The sequence below is a fragment of the Glycine soja genome, chromosome 10, assembly GCF_004193775.1.
Source record: "Glycine soja cultivar W05 chromosome 10, ASM419377v2, whole genome shotgun sequence".
Lineage (NCBI taxonomy): Eukaryota > Viridiplantae > Streptophyta > Magnoliopsida > Fabales > Fabaceae > Glycine > Glycine soja.
In genome coordinates, this window is record NC_041011.1 from 7456016 (window position 1) to 7470222 (window position 14207).

Sequence of the window (14207 nt, forward strand, 5' to 3'; positions counted from 1 at the left end):
ATAGAACATTGATTTAAAAAGATAAATATACTATCAACTTATATATTTTGTTATATGTTGGAAAAATAAAATAAAATAAACACTCAAGCGCGCATTCAAAAACTAGAAATGTAATTTGGTGCAAAAAATTAATATTTGTTTTGGGTCCTTAATAAAAAAACATTTATTGAAAGTAACTCAAGTTAAACAGGTGATGTGCTTCTAACTGAAGAGTACAGTAGGTGTGTTTTAGATCCATTCGTCATCTGTTCCAGACACAGGGTTAATTACTAGTTTCGTTGTCTTCAATTCTTTATATGTTCGAAAATCATGGTCCCAAAACCAAAAAGCGTGTTAAGATTCTTATGTACGCATATATTTAGTTTAAGTGAGTTCATATTATTGTGAGTAAATTCAACTAAAACTATGCAGAGTAATAGAGTCAGTGTATCCATAGTAGTATCAAGTGTTTGCATTCACGACTCAAAACTCTTCCACGTGACTTCAAATCTAGTGTTGTATATTTCTGATTTACTGAATGTGTCTGACCAAGTCATTGCATATAATAACAATTTGAAGCCTAATTGTGTTTGGTATCCCATCTTGGATGTGCTTTCAGAGAGGGAAAAAAGAAAAACTACAAAACATTCCTACAGATGTAGAAGCTATAAATATTTGCTTTTGTGGATATGGATCAACTTTGATGCAGTGAAATATCAAATTCACACTTATTTCACTACTTGAATTTCGAATTACAACAGAAGTAGTAATGTCAAGCCGGGCTAGACCAAGAAGGTTGACACCTTTTCTTTTGGGGATCAGCTGCAAAAAACCTGTTGATATCTGAGTTCCATGAATGCATAATGGATCACTTGATACTAGGACAACTGCATCTTACATTAAGAGCATTGTACAAGCAATAAATTTCACCTTGAGTTCAATGAATCGTCCTTTTTAGAGGTATAAATGAACCGAAAATTGGTTACAAGCTATGAAGCACGGACACACTGTCGAAGTGCAGCGTCCCGCGTCGGAGACGCACCGGACACACAAACGGGTATGACTCCGGTGCGACACGGTGTCCGTTGCCGCCGCCGTCGCCGGACACGGTTGGATGTAGGAGACGCGTGATTGGACGCAGCCCAACAAGTGGACACGCGCGTCCAAACGTGGCCCAACCAACTATTTTATTATTTATTTAAAAAAGGCTTACCTAAAACGAAAATCGTTTCTGCACGTCTTCTCCTTGCCGCAAGCGAACCTCCATTGCTGGTCGCTACCTCTGTTTCCCCCTTTGCATGTAGGCCCTTCTTTCTTTTCTGAGTTTTCTCATCTGCTCCATGTTGTTGCTTGCGTTTTTCTCGCCTCCGTTTCCCTCTTTGCTGCTTGCTAATTTTGGTTTTGTTGCTTTTGGTTTCTCTCTCGCCTCTATTGTTTCCCCGTTGATGCTTGCCTGGTTTTATGGTTTCTGATTTCATTGAAATGCTTTTGTGCTTCCACTGTTCCACATTTGTTCCCTTTAAGTAAAATACCAATTCTCTCTCTTTCTCTTTCCATGTGTCGTGGCTAAACTCTGAAGTACCCATTACCCAATGCCATTTGATAGTTACAATGCATTTGTTTTACTTTCTTAATTAAAAAAGGGGCACAAAAAGAGAAACGAAAATTAAAAAAAGAAAAGAAAAGAAAAGAAGAAGTACAACACAAAAATTATTATTATACAAGTCCGGGTAGGTGTGAGACATTAATTGAAGTATACTATTCAGTTTCTCCTACCTTAATTTTTATTTTTATTATTTTATTTAGATACTTTTTTGTTTTGTTGTGCCAGCAAGAGAGTTTGAATGTTTTAAGGTGGCCTCAAGCTCAAGCACGTTACAGCGCACAAAAAAAAGGGTTTTTAAGAACTTTTCTTTTTAATGATAAGTTCTGTACGACAGCTAAGAAAATAGAAAAGAATATATAGAGAAAGAGATTGCTTAGGTATGTAACATCAAAAGTAATACGTTGGAAAATTATAATTTATTATTTATTATTTAAAGATGCAATTATCATATTTTCTAAATAAAATAAATGGGTCGATGTTAACATATTTTTGTAGGATTGAAAGTTTACTTTTTCATCAATTAAAATTTTAAGGGTTTACTTGTATTTTTTATTTATTTTTTTACTTTTTAATTATAAAATTGTCACATTAGTTTAAATCTGTTTTTTGGTTTTAAAAAAATTATACAAAAATTGTTTTTTGTTGTTTGTTTTTTACTTAGAAATTGTTTACATTGATTTTTATTTTTTTTAAATTGTTGTAGAGATTAGTGCTTCTAGTCCTAGTCAAGCTAAAGAACAAGATGATGATACCAAACCTTTATGGACCTATGTTACAAAGATAAAAAGTGTAGGTGGTGGTGGAAATTATGAGATAAAATGCAATATTTGTGATTTTACCTTTAATGGGTCTTACACTAGAGTGAGGACACACTTGTTGAAGATGATTGTAAAGGGAGTTAGAGTTTGTCAAAAGGTAACAATTGAAAAACTTATAGATTTGAAGAAGATAGACAATGAGGCAACATTGAGGGTGGAGAAGTCAAAAACAAAATTTGTGTCATTGCCTCCGGTTTCTACTCAACACCAAATGGATACAAACACTCTTGGTGTTGATCCAAAAAAGAGAAAGACATCAACTGTAGAAAATGCCTTTAATTTGCAAGCTAGAGAGACACTTGATCATGAAATTGCTAGGATGTTTTACTCTTCGGGGCTGCCTTTTCATTTAGCAAGAAATCCTCATTATAGGAAGGCGTTTGCCTATGCTGCCAACAATCAGATCAGTGGTTACCAACCTCCAGGTTATAATAAATTAAGGACAACATTACTTTAAAATGAGAGGAGACATGTGGAGAAGTTGTTACAACCAATTAAAAAAGCATGGAGCCAGAAGGGTGTGAGCATTGTTAGTGATGGATAGAGTGACTCGCAAAGAAGATCTCTTATTAATTTTATGGTTGTCACAGAGAGTGGATCTATGTTTTTAAAGGCCATCGATTGTTCAAATGAGATCAAAGACAAGGATTTTATTGCCAAACTTATGAGGGAGGTAATTATGGAGGTTGGACACTCAAATATTGTGCAAATAGTGACGGATAATGCAACCGTTTGTAAAGCAGCAGGTTTAATAATTGAGGCTGAGTTTCCTTCCATCTATTGGACTCCATGTGTTGTCCACACATTAAATCTTGCTTTGAAGAAGATATGTGTAGCCAAGAATACAGAAAAAAAAAAAAACAATGTTGTTTATGAAGAATGTTCTTGGATCACCCAAATTGCGGATGATACAATGTTTGTGAAAATTTTTGTCATGAGTCACTCTATGAGACTATCAATTTTCAATTCATTGAAATTACTATCCATTGCTTCAACAAGATTTGCCTCCACTATTGTAATGCTCAAGAGATTCAAGAAATTGAAGAAAGGACTCCAAGAGATGGTCATTAGTGACCAATGGTCTTCTTATAAGGAAGATGATGTTGCAAAGACTAAATTTGTTAAAGATACTTTGTTGGATGATAAATGGTGGGATAAGGTTGATTATATTCTTTCTTTCACTAGCCCTATCTATGATGTTCTTAGAAGAACTAATACAGAAGCTTCATCTCTCCATCTAGTATATGAAATGTGAGATTCAATGATTGAAAAGGTGAAGAATGTCATATATCAATATGAGAGAAAGGAGGAGAGTGAAGGATCAACCTTTTATGAGGTAGTGCACTCCATATTAATTGACAGTTGAACTAAGAGTAGCACTCCTCTCCATTGTTTAGCTCATTCCTTAAATCCAAGGTAATTAACTCTATACTTTTTTACTTACCTTTTTTTTAGAATTACATAAATTTTAATCATGTATATATTTCTTTTTAATTATAGATATTATCGTCATGAATGGCTAAGTGAAAATTCTAATCGAGTTCCTCCACATCAAGACTTGGAACTCACTCGTGAAAGATTAAAATGCTTCAAGAGGTTCTTTCTTGATGTGAATGTAAGGAGGACGGTGAATATTGAGTTTGCCAACTTCTCGGATGAAAGAGAAGGTTTTGATGATCTTGATTCTTTAAATGATAGAGGACAAATGGATCCAAAAGCTTGGTGGCTAGTTCATGGCGTTAATGCTCCAATACTTCAAAAGGTTGCCCTTAAGCTACTTGCGCAACCTTGTCCATCTTCATGTTGTGAAAGGAATTGGAGTACATATTCATTTATACATTCTTTAAAGAGAAACAAGATGGCACCACATAGAGCTGAAGATTTAGTATTTGTTCATAACAACCTACGACTTCTCTCAAGGAATACTCCACAATATCATCAAGAGGAAACTAAAATGTGGGATGTAGCCGGAGATGATTTTGGATCACTTGATGATTGTGGTATTCTTGAAATTGCTAGTTTGTCTTTAGATGAACCAGAGTTAGAAGGTGTCTTTTTCAATGATGATTGCTAGTTTGTGAAATTCTTGAAGACTTGAAGATGCTAATTCATCATCTTGCTTTATAATTTTTTTTTAAAGAAACAAAGCGTACAAATTGTATAATGAGGTCTCTTAGTGTTTTTTTGTGACTCATTATCATAGGAAAAGTTCTTTTTAGATGATGATGAATATATAAATCTTGATTTTCAATTTAGATCTTTTATGCATATCACTCATATTTAATTTTATGTAACTTTATTTTATTTAATTATATATATATATATATATATATATATATATATATATATATATATATAGCCGTGTCCGTGTCCTACATTTTGGACATTACAGGTGTCCACGTGTCCGTGTCGTGTCCGGTGTCCGTGTCGGTGTCGGTGCTTCATAGGTTACAAGAAATATCTGAGAAGTGGGTGAAGAGGCAAGAAGGACTAGCAAAATCACTACTGTTTCACCATGAAGGAACTTTTACAACTGCAACCACCAACTGCACTGGGGTTTTCAGTCACCTGCACATAAAACCAGAATCTGACTGTAAATTTGTAATTGGTTAGATACCTTAATGATGCTAATATGGAACCTTATAACAAAGTAATGATAACCAAACGCTTCTTTTCTCCCTTGCACTCTTCATATACACCTTACTGTACCAACAGCTACGTCAATTTTCACATCAAAACTTCTCTTCAGACATACAAGTTAATAGTTTTGTACTTGATGAAAACCATACACACCACTTTTAAGGTTCTGCTGCAAAACTTTCTCTTAAATAAGCATGATACCATGAAATGAAACAAAAGAGAAAACATGGTTGTGAAATCATTCAAAAGTGAACCCAAATAACATGATGACAGTTGGTTATCACTGATTGTGCTTACGCAGGATAATAAAACATAATATCACAGTGCATGGAATGATGTTTCTTAATGTTTTAGTATCAAAAGACTTCTAAGAGCATCTATCGGCATTACTTGATTGATTACAAATCAAGTCAAGTCTATTTAGATTTAGAACAACTGCAGCAGGTTCACCTAGGATTTTTTTATGAAAACCTTCAGATAAATTCCCAAATTCTTTTGCTTTTTTAAATTTCCAAGATTTCAAAAGATTGTATAGGTCCTTAATGTCCTTTGAATTTGTTAGAAATCAGAAGAAGGAGATATTAAAAGAATATATATTCTATAAGGAATAAGGGTGCAGTTAGTTAAGTGGGTTGTAGGTAGGTAAGTATAAATAATAGGGAATAAATAAAGTCAGGAAGAGTTCTGTAACAGAAACTGTATTACAGTTGTCCCTTGTAAGGGTGTTTGATACCCTTGAACAGTGAGTTATACAAGAGCTGTTCTTCTCAATTCATATTCTTTCTTATGAGACCTATCAAAAATCTGAACCATAGATAGCATAGCAGTGAAATGTTCTCCAATTCAAACTAACTATTAATACAAGCAAATCAGCAACACCCCAACAATAACTGTGATGAACTTTAGCTGATATTGAGGAAATTTTCCTTCTTAGAGAACTCTAGGAAAGAAAAACAAAAGAAACAATTATTCCTCAAAAGCCATCAATTCCCAAACATGCACAAAGAAACTTTCCTCCCTAGTTGTTACCACAATAATAAAGTCCTGTGTCACAATAAAGGTGAAGTGCAAATAATGAAGATAGCATTGAGGGGGTAAAACAAAAATAATAGGTCATGATCAGCTCACAAGAGTACTTGACTTACCACAAAAGCTGAACGGATTAGCTCCTCAACATAATCAACAGTCGCCCCTTTTACAAAATCGTATGATATGTTGTCAACAACCAATTTAACTCCTTTCTCAAAAACTCTGCCAATATAATAACAAAAGTTGTAAAGACAAGGGCATAGCACATTCATGCCCAGGGGTCCAGGACACAGTAGGCAAGAAAATCATCTTGAAATTTCAGTGGGAAAAGGTAATTACTTGTCGTCTGAGTTGATTCTATCATCTAGATTAAAAACATACTGGAATCCAGAACATCCACCAGTTTCCACACTCAAACAAGCGTTTTTCCATCTGTTGATGATTCACTACCTTCCAGTTTCTTCATTCTCTGTTACATGTTAATTAGTTGTAGACATGGGTTAATAACTCAGTACTGATTACAGGTAATGATACACAGCTTCTGTGACTTATACACTATGAAATCACATTCACAGGCATGGGAAAGAGGGTCCATGAATCAAATTAAATGTAAATTTCATGGATTTAAACAAAGCTTAAATATCTTTTTAGTCCTTGCAATTTGGCGTTTTTTTTTTGTTTTTCGTCCTTACAAAATTATTTTTTGTTCTTAGTCCTTATAAATTATGTTTGTTTTGTTTTTCGTCCCTATAACACTTTAAATAATGTTTTTTCACTGTTCAAAGCGCTATTGAAAGTGTTTTAAGGAATAAAAACAAAAGAAACATAATTTACAAGATTAAAAGCAAAAGGATAATTTTGCAAGGACGAAAAGTAAAGAATGTTAAATTACAAGGACTAAAAAATTATTTAAACCTTTAAACAAAACAATAGGTCATGATAAACCTGTCAAAAAAAAAAAATATAAGTCATCATAATTGACCACTGAAGCAAGACAAATAGACAGTCGATTTTGGAATGCATTTATTTGTTAATAATTTACAGAGAAGGAATCATGCAGCCACGCCTCTAGTTGGAGAGACAGGAGTGCCTTAGTTTCTTTCATTTCAATGAAAATGACTAAATTTTCAACTTGAGTTACAGACTGTCGGAAATAACAATCCAAAATTCCTTACTCTTTTAAATCAAATTGGGCATTAAATGAAAGTGTAAGAGTATGTGAAGGTAGCAGAATGACATCAAGGATTAACAAATAACAACAGAGCTTGCTCTTCCTAGGGCTTCCACGGGACAACCAAACCCTCAAAGTGACATTTCTAACAATAGCATCCAAACAATAGCATGTTTTATGGCTTTCCCAATACTAGCACCAGATATATCAGACAAACAACAAATTATAACATTTTTTTTTCTCTCCCAATTTTGCACTTGCCAAACACAAATCAAGGCACTGTTCACGTGACCAAACCAATATCTATCACACATGAAAAATAAATAAAACAACAATAATCTTTTCTTTCAATTGTGTTTACAAAAAAAAGTGTCACGGAATTGCAGGGAAGAATAGCCAAGGTTGGATTTTGTTTCCTTTTTCGGTTTCAGCGGCGCATTGAAAAAAAAACATAGTTGGATCCGAAAATGAAAAAAGTTAAGAAAAAAATAAAATTGGGAATGGGAACATACTCGAACGCAGTTTTGGGTGATGTGAACGGGCTCGGAGGAAAAAGGAGAGGGAGTGGCATGATGAAGAGTGGAAGCAGAAGAAGAAGAAGAAGAAGAAGAAAGACGAACGAGGTTGTGGTAATGTCGGAATCGTGCAGCCAAATGAAGAGCAAGGCTTTGAATCATTGATCGTTGTTGTTCTGTTCTCTTCTCTCGCAAATCAAATGAATGATGTTGTTTTGTCTGAGATTGCGTTTCTCTCTGTTATTCGATATTCGATAGCATAGGGTAGGTGGCAGGCGCTTTCTATTGAGATTGATTCAGCCACCTCGTATGATCCAACGGCTCACAATTTAACAACTCACCCCACGATAATAATAAGAAATATATTCTTTCAAACACATTCTCTTTCTTCCGTAACAAGTGTGTTATAGAAAATGTTAGTGTTATTTTTCATAATAATAATTAAATTATTTTTCTTATAATTAAAACTCAAGGCTTTTTTTATTATTTAACTTAAATATATTTTTTATTCTTATAATTTAGAGTTTTTTTATTCTCATAATTTAGAGTTTTTTTATTTTTATTTTAGTCTTGGTAAAATATGTTTATTTTATTTTTTATCTTAAATTATTTTAAAGAATGTTTTTTCATTATTTAAAACATATTTTTTTACTGTTTAGAATGTTATCTAAAATATTTTAAGATTAAAAAATAAAATAAATATATTTTAAAAAAGCTAATAAAAAAATTACAGAAATAAAAATGAAAAACACTCATTTGCACGGAAAAAAAGTATTTAAATCTTATTATTTTGTTGTTGTAAGCCAACCTCAAGATACATTACATGAACATCGTAGCTCCGTCCGATCATCGAGAATGCGAAGTTTCTCTGCACCTCATTCCATTCGGGTTTTCGCCCCAACATCGTGCTTAAAGCTGCTAATTAGTAGTTTTTTGAATGTGATACAAGGTGGATGCGATATGAGTTTTTTAAACTTTTGACAAATGCAAGTATGGAACCAAGAGAAATGCTAGCAATAAATAGACTTTCATTTCAACATGTTTTTCTTCAATAGGTTGAAAGGGATAGAGGAGTGCTGACAACATTTTCTCTCATGGGATTAGTTTAAAATCTATTAAAAACTATACAATCATGAGTGAGGTTCATTTAAATAAAAAGCTAAGACTTATATAATTTTATGATTTCCAACAAATTTTAACTAGTAGTTGAAAGTGTGTCGAAAAAAACATATTAAAAAATGTGTTGCAAGTATTTCTCTTGGTTGAAATTCATGTGGGCGCTGTTAATTTGGGAATGGGACCACACATATTTAGTAGGACTCATGAACTTCATCCAATAAGTGAGAGTGTGTTTGAGAGCGTTAGAGGATGTATTGCTAGCATGAGTAGCATCATGCCACTACACATCTACTTGAAGAAAAGAATTAATTTTCAACCACTTAGTATACACGGTTATTTTAGGGAACTGATTGTTTTGGTTTTTCAAAGATATCACCCAAGCAGCTAAAAAAGTTATTAGTTCTTCAATAAGCTAATTCAAACACACTAACTTAAGAAGTTTTGCGCTATTAATTAGTTATAGGGTGTCACCTATCTAAATAACACTTCAAAGCTTTCACTCATTATAAATAATCGTGGGTTGAATTTACACTCCAAAGTCCAAAGTAGAAAAGTAAAAAGATACAGGACATATATTATTTGGCTAATGTTGAATTGCATCTTATTTTTTCTGTTTTGGTCATTTTGTTGACAAGAGACTATTTGTATTGGCCTTGAAAGTGTCTATGCCATCTCAATATAGATAGCATTCCCTGTGTCTTTTATGGTTGATGATATCTTTAAAACTCAGATTTTTGCTCTGCTGGACTTACTGTGGAGGACTGGTAAAATTTAGGTTGTCTGCAAGTTGGAGGGGGAATAAATTCTGACAATTGTTTGAGTTGCATTGAAGAAGGAGCAAGCCATGTCATTGTGACATCTGTAAGTCATCTTTTTTTTTTCCTTCTTTGGGCTGTTCAATGTTTTCATTCCATTATCATTATTTATCTAATATACATTGAGAAAAAAAAAACATGTTTCATTAAATGTATATGGATAGAGCTTCCTCTTAAATGCACTCTCATTAATCACATTGTATATAGCGCTTGGTCTTCAATCATGAAGAGCAGTTTCCCTTTCATTTTGATGTAAAGTTGTTCTTTTTTTTTTTTGTTTCAAATCTAGACTTTAAAAATGAAAACACAAAAAAGGATCCATAATATGTTTGTCAGATGGCAAGAAAAGCTCGTTAATTTCCATTGGGGGGCTCCAATCTTGATTTGCATTAACTCAGCTCACTGATTATCTCATTGAAGAACATGTTATGTGGATTTTGTTAATGGAAGTTATTTAGACATTTATATTTATTGATTCTGTCTTTGCAGTATGTATTCAATAATGGACAAATGGATCTTGAAAGGCTAAAAGATCTTGTTCAAATTGTTGGAAAAGAGAGGCTTGTGTTGGATCTCAGTTGCAGAAAAAAGTTACTAAACTACTAATAGTTATCTTTATATTTGATGATGTTGGTAAATTTATACCAGAAGAAAAATGGGAGTTTTTTAACAATTGGCTAAAAGTGTTCAAATACTCTTGACTGGAGCAGTTCCGTGTTAGCTGAGGGAAGCGTTTGTAATCAAGAAACCGTTTCATGAATTGATAATTTGATCCACATGTGAACGAACGTTATGGACAATTTTATGATGTTACCTACATGTCGTAACATTTCTATTCTTTTTTATCCATTAGTTGCATTATTTATTAAGCACTCATGGTTTTCATTGCTCGGGATGGTAAATATGCAATTGTCACTGATAGATGGCAGAAGTTCAGTGATGTTTTTTGTTGATCCTCATGTGACGGAATTTCTTGCCAACTTTGCTGATGAGTTTCTGGTTCATGGTGTTGATGTTGAAGGGAAGAAGTAAGTAATATTTTTTGTTTTATGATAACTCCATATTTATTAGAATAGTTGGTAATGTATCCTGGAAGAAGTAGAAAAGTATTCTGTAAGTAACTTGTTCTGCCTATTTGTTGGTTTTTTCAATGCTACTAGAAGACATCAAAAATCTTTACATTGTATTCTTGCATAGGTCTCTCAATCTCCGTCACTCCATGTACATCCTAGTTTAATTCCCACTTTTCCTGATATCCAAGAGCCTCCACTTTCATACAAAAAAATATTGACAATTAATTTGGGAATAAGATTCGTTAAAATGTTTTTAGATTTTTTGTCATCTCAAGTGCACTGGAGTGAGTGGACTAATCAAATACTACTTTTAATAGTATTTTTTGGATTGTCGACATATCAAATTTGAGCTCAAACTTTGATTCTGTACGAAGGCCATCAAAGTAGTTTAATTGGTGATTGATGAAGCTTGCTTCCCTTTTTGGTTTTGTACATAAAGAGATTGTTTCATAATCAGAAGTACTCTGCAATTAATAGTTATGAAATAAACAAGTTAGATATCAAAAGATCAATTTAGTTAATTTTTTGGATTTGGCAATTGTTGAATTTAAAAGGGTAGAATTAAGAGAGACAAAGAACTCAGAGAATGAAAATGCTTTATTATTAAAGGGAATGTAGAGACTATTTTGTTGGCTAATATTAATTGAGTGAAATTCCCTAGACACTAATATCCATGAACATTTTGCTAAGTGCATTAAGTATTATTATTTGCAACACTCCCTCAACCTAAAGCTTAATAAGCTTTAAGCTTGTTACAATAAATCCTCTTTTTTTTTTTTAATAATACTGTATCCACTAGACATGGTTGAAATGGCAGCATAAGGCATGCTTAGATCAATTGCTAAATGCTATAACAATAGTTGGAGATTAACACAGCTGGAAATGGCTAGAGTTAACTTAAAAGTCACCAGAAAAGCTAGCAGCAGTAAGATGTCGCTGAAAAATTGACAATAGTTGAATATTGCCCAATGAATTGAGTGCAACTCCTTATACACTAATAGTCTCGTACCCTGAACAATAAATGCATCTTATCATGTGATGCATGAATATACTATTTGTCTATTTCCCCAATGCATTAACTATTATTATTCCCAACAGTATTGTATACACGCTCCTTATCATTGTTGTCTTGTTAAATCAACAGTTGATTAAACAAAAACTATATGTTGTACTTCAATCAAAGTATTGTGTGAAATGTTTCAAATTATCTGTTCTGGTAGTTATTTCAAAATATTAGTTAAAGAATATATCTGGGAATCTATGGTTGTGTTCAAGATCAACAGAATTTATTTCACAGATTGAAAAAAAAAATCACAACTCCATATGCATGCATTGAAAATACATCTGATGATAAATGAAATCTCCTTGTAGGTTGAGAATTGATGAAGAGCTTGTGGCTTGCTTTGGCAAATATTCACCGGTTGGTAGCCCTTGATTTTATTTTCACCCATTTTAAAGAACTTTTCAAAATTTTCAAATATCGTAAGTTTTCAATCATTAAGGATTGTTTGGGGGTGTTTGACCTTGTTAAATAATGTGTGTCCATTTCCATTGAGGAGTGGCATATGTAAGAAAGAATTTTTTTCGTTGTTTGAAAGACTGGCTCTGAAATACTAACAGTTAAAAACTTGTGCCTCTAATCGATCAGATTTCCATTGTGTTTGTATCTGGAAACTATTTGAAGAAACTATTTGAAGTGTGTATATTATTGATGCATTTTGATTTTCAGATTCCTGTTACTTATGCTGGTGGTGTGACTGAAATGGCTGATCTAGAGAGGATAAAAACTGCCGGGTTGGACGGTGTGAATGTTACTGTGGGCAGTGCCTTGGATAGCATTTGCCTTCAAGAGGTTGTAGCTTGATATGCCCAGCAAAACGCCTTTGAAATTAGTATGTTTTCTTTTAGTTGGGGGTGGGGACTGGTGAGCAAGGATCTCTTTGTTAGTGTTTCTCTGGGTGTGAAACCGACTAACCGTGTATCAGGTTATTTTTGTATCATTTTTTCTTAATGATTCTAGCATTTGCCTTCATCATTAACTTCTGTGAGATTTGACATGATTATTATCTGCCACTATACTTATTTGCACCTTTATAATCTAATTTTAAGACAATGCTTACATATTTTTCCTATGTATAAGACTACGAGTGTCTTGTTAATTAAAGTCATGCTAAGATAGCATTGTGTCAAGTTTTGCATGTTGAATGATGCGTTATGTTATATGTACTAATACAAAATACTGTTAGGGTTATAGTTTTAATCAGCAAGTTGTGTTGTAGCAATACAATGGAGTTCATACGTCAAGCTAGATTGTGTATTTGTTAAATATGCACCCTCACCCACCCAAATTCCGTTCATTGATTTCATAACATACCAAACATAGGAAAGGAATAATAAGGAATAATCTTGAGTGCTTTTGCATAAATAATTTAATTAAACGTTTTTCTAGTGTCTTGATAAAAAATGCAGAAACATATATAAAACTTGAAGCAATTGTGGAATAAAGTGGCAGTTTATTCATTTTTACCCTTTGGTGGAAAAAACACGAAAAAATTCCAATTTGATATGTTGGATCATGGAAATAGTCTGGCGGAAAAGGATAAATTATTATATAATTTAGAACTACAAACAAGTTTGTGGTCATTGAAAATTTGAAATAATGAATTGATCATAATAAAGAGAACAGAGTTATTTCAAACTTTGTAAGTGACAAGAATAATACAATTCCTTCTCTTTTCTTTACATAATTTAGAACTAAAGATTAACAAGACACACTCTAAAATAGAATGAAAGTGACAAGAAAAAATCACAATTACACAATCCCTTCTCTTTTCAAACTTTATACTAGGAGTGTAAATGGACTCAGGTCAACTTGACCCAACCCGATTAGGTTATTTAGCTAGGTTAATTTTTACTAACTCAATTAAGTTAGGTCAGGTATCAAGTTGATGAGTTCCAAAATTGATTAAGATGAACTAAATCAACTTACATCTTACTACTACTACTATCATTATTATTTGTTGAGTAAACACTCACCTAGACACAATGTATTGCATTATGTTTTTGTTGTTTTCTTTGTATTGATTTTTAAACCATCAAATCTCAAAAATACATGAAAACTTGCACAACAGATGAGTCATTGGATAGGATAATTAATTTAAAAAAAAATTACTAAAAGGTGTAAAAAGATGTGCAACCCAAGGACTTTTTAGGAAGTTATTCATTTTAGTACTACTTTTGTGTAAACATATTTAACCGCGAAGTTCTAATGAAATTTAGTATATTAGTATTCTATGATTGTACCTTATTGAATAGGATTATAAGTTATTCTAAACTCTTTTAAATTTTTCTCTTATCTTGGTTAACCATTTCGACCAAGTAGGAATATTTATATTTCTTTTTAGTTTTATGTGAAATGTCATTTTTTATTTGATCTTTTGCA

The 14207-nt window shown here is 32.8% G+C and overlaps 2 pseudogenes; one reads left to right on the forward strand and one right to left on the reverse strand.

Moving 5' to 3' along the window:
- Positions 1-4737: 4737 nt before the first annotated feature.
- LOC114370790 lies at positions 4738-8012 on the reverse strand (annotated as a pseudogene).
- Positions 8013-9052: 1040 nt separating this feature from the next.
- On the forward strand, positions 9053-12820 carry LOC114371290 (annotated as a pseudogene).
- The last annotated feature ends 1387 nt before the right edge of the window (positions 12821-14207 follow it).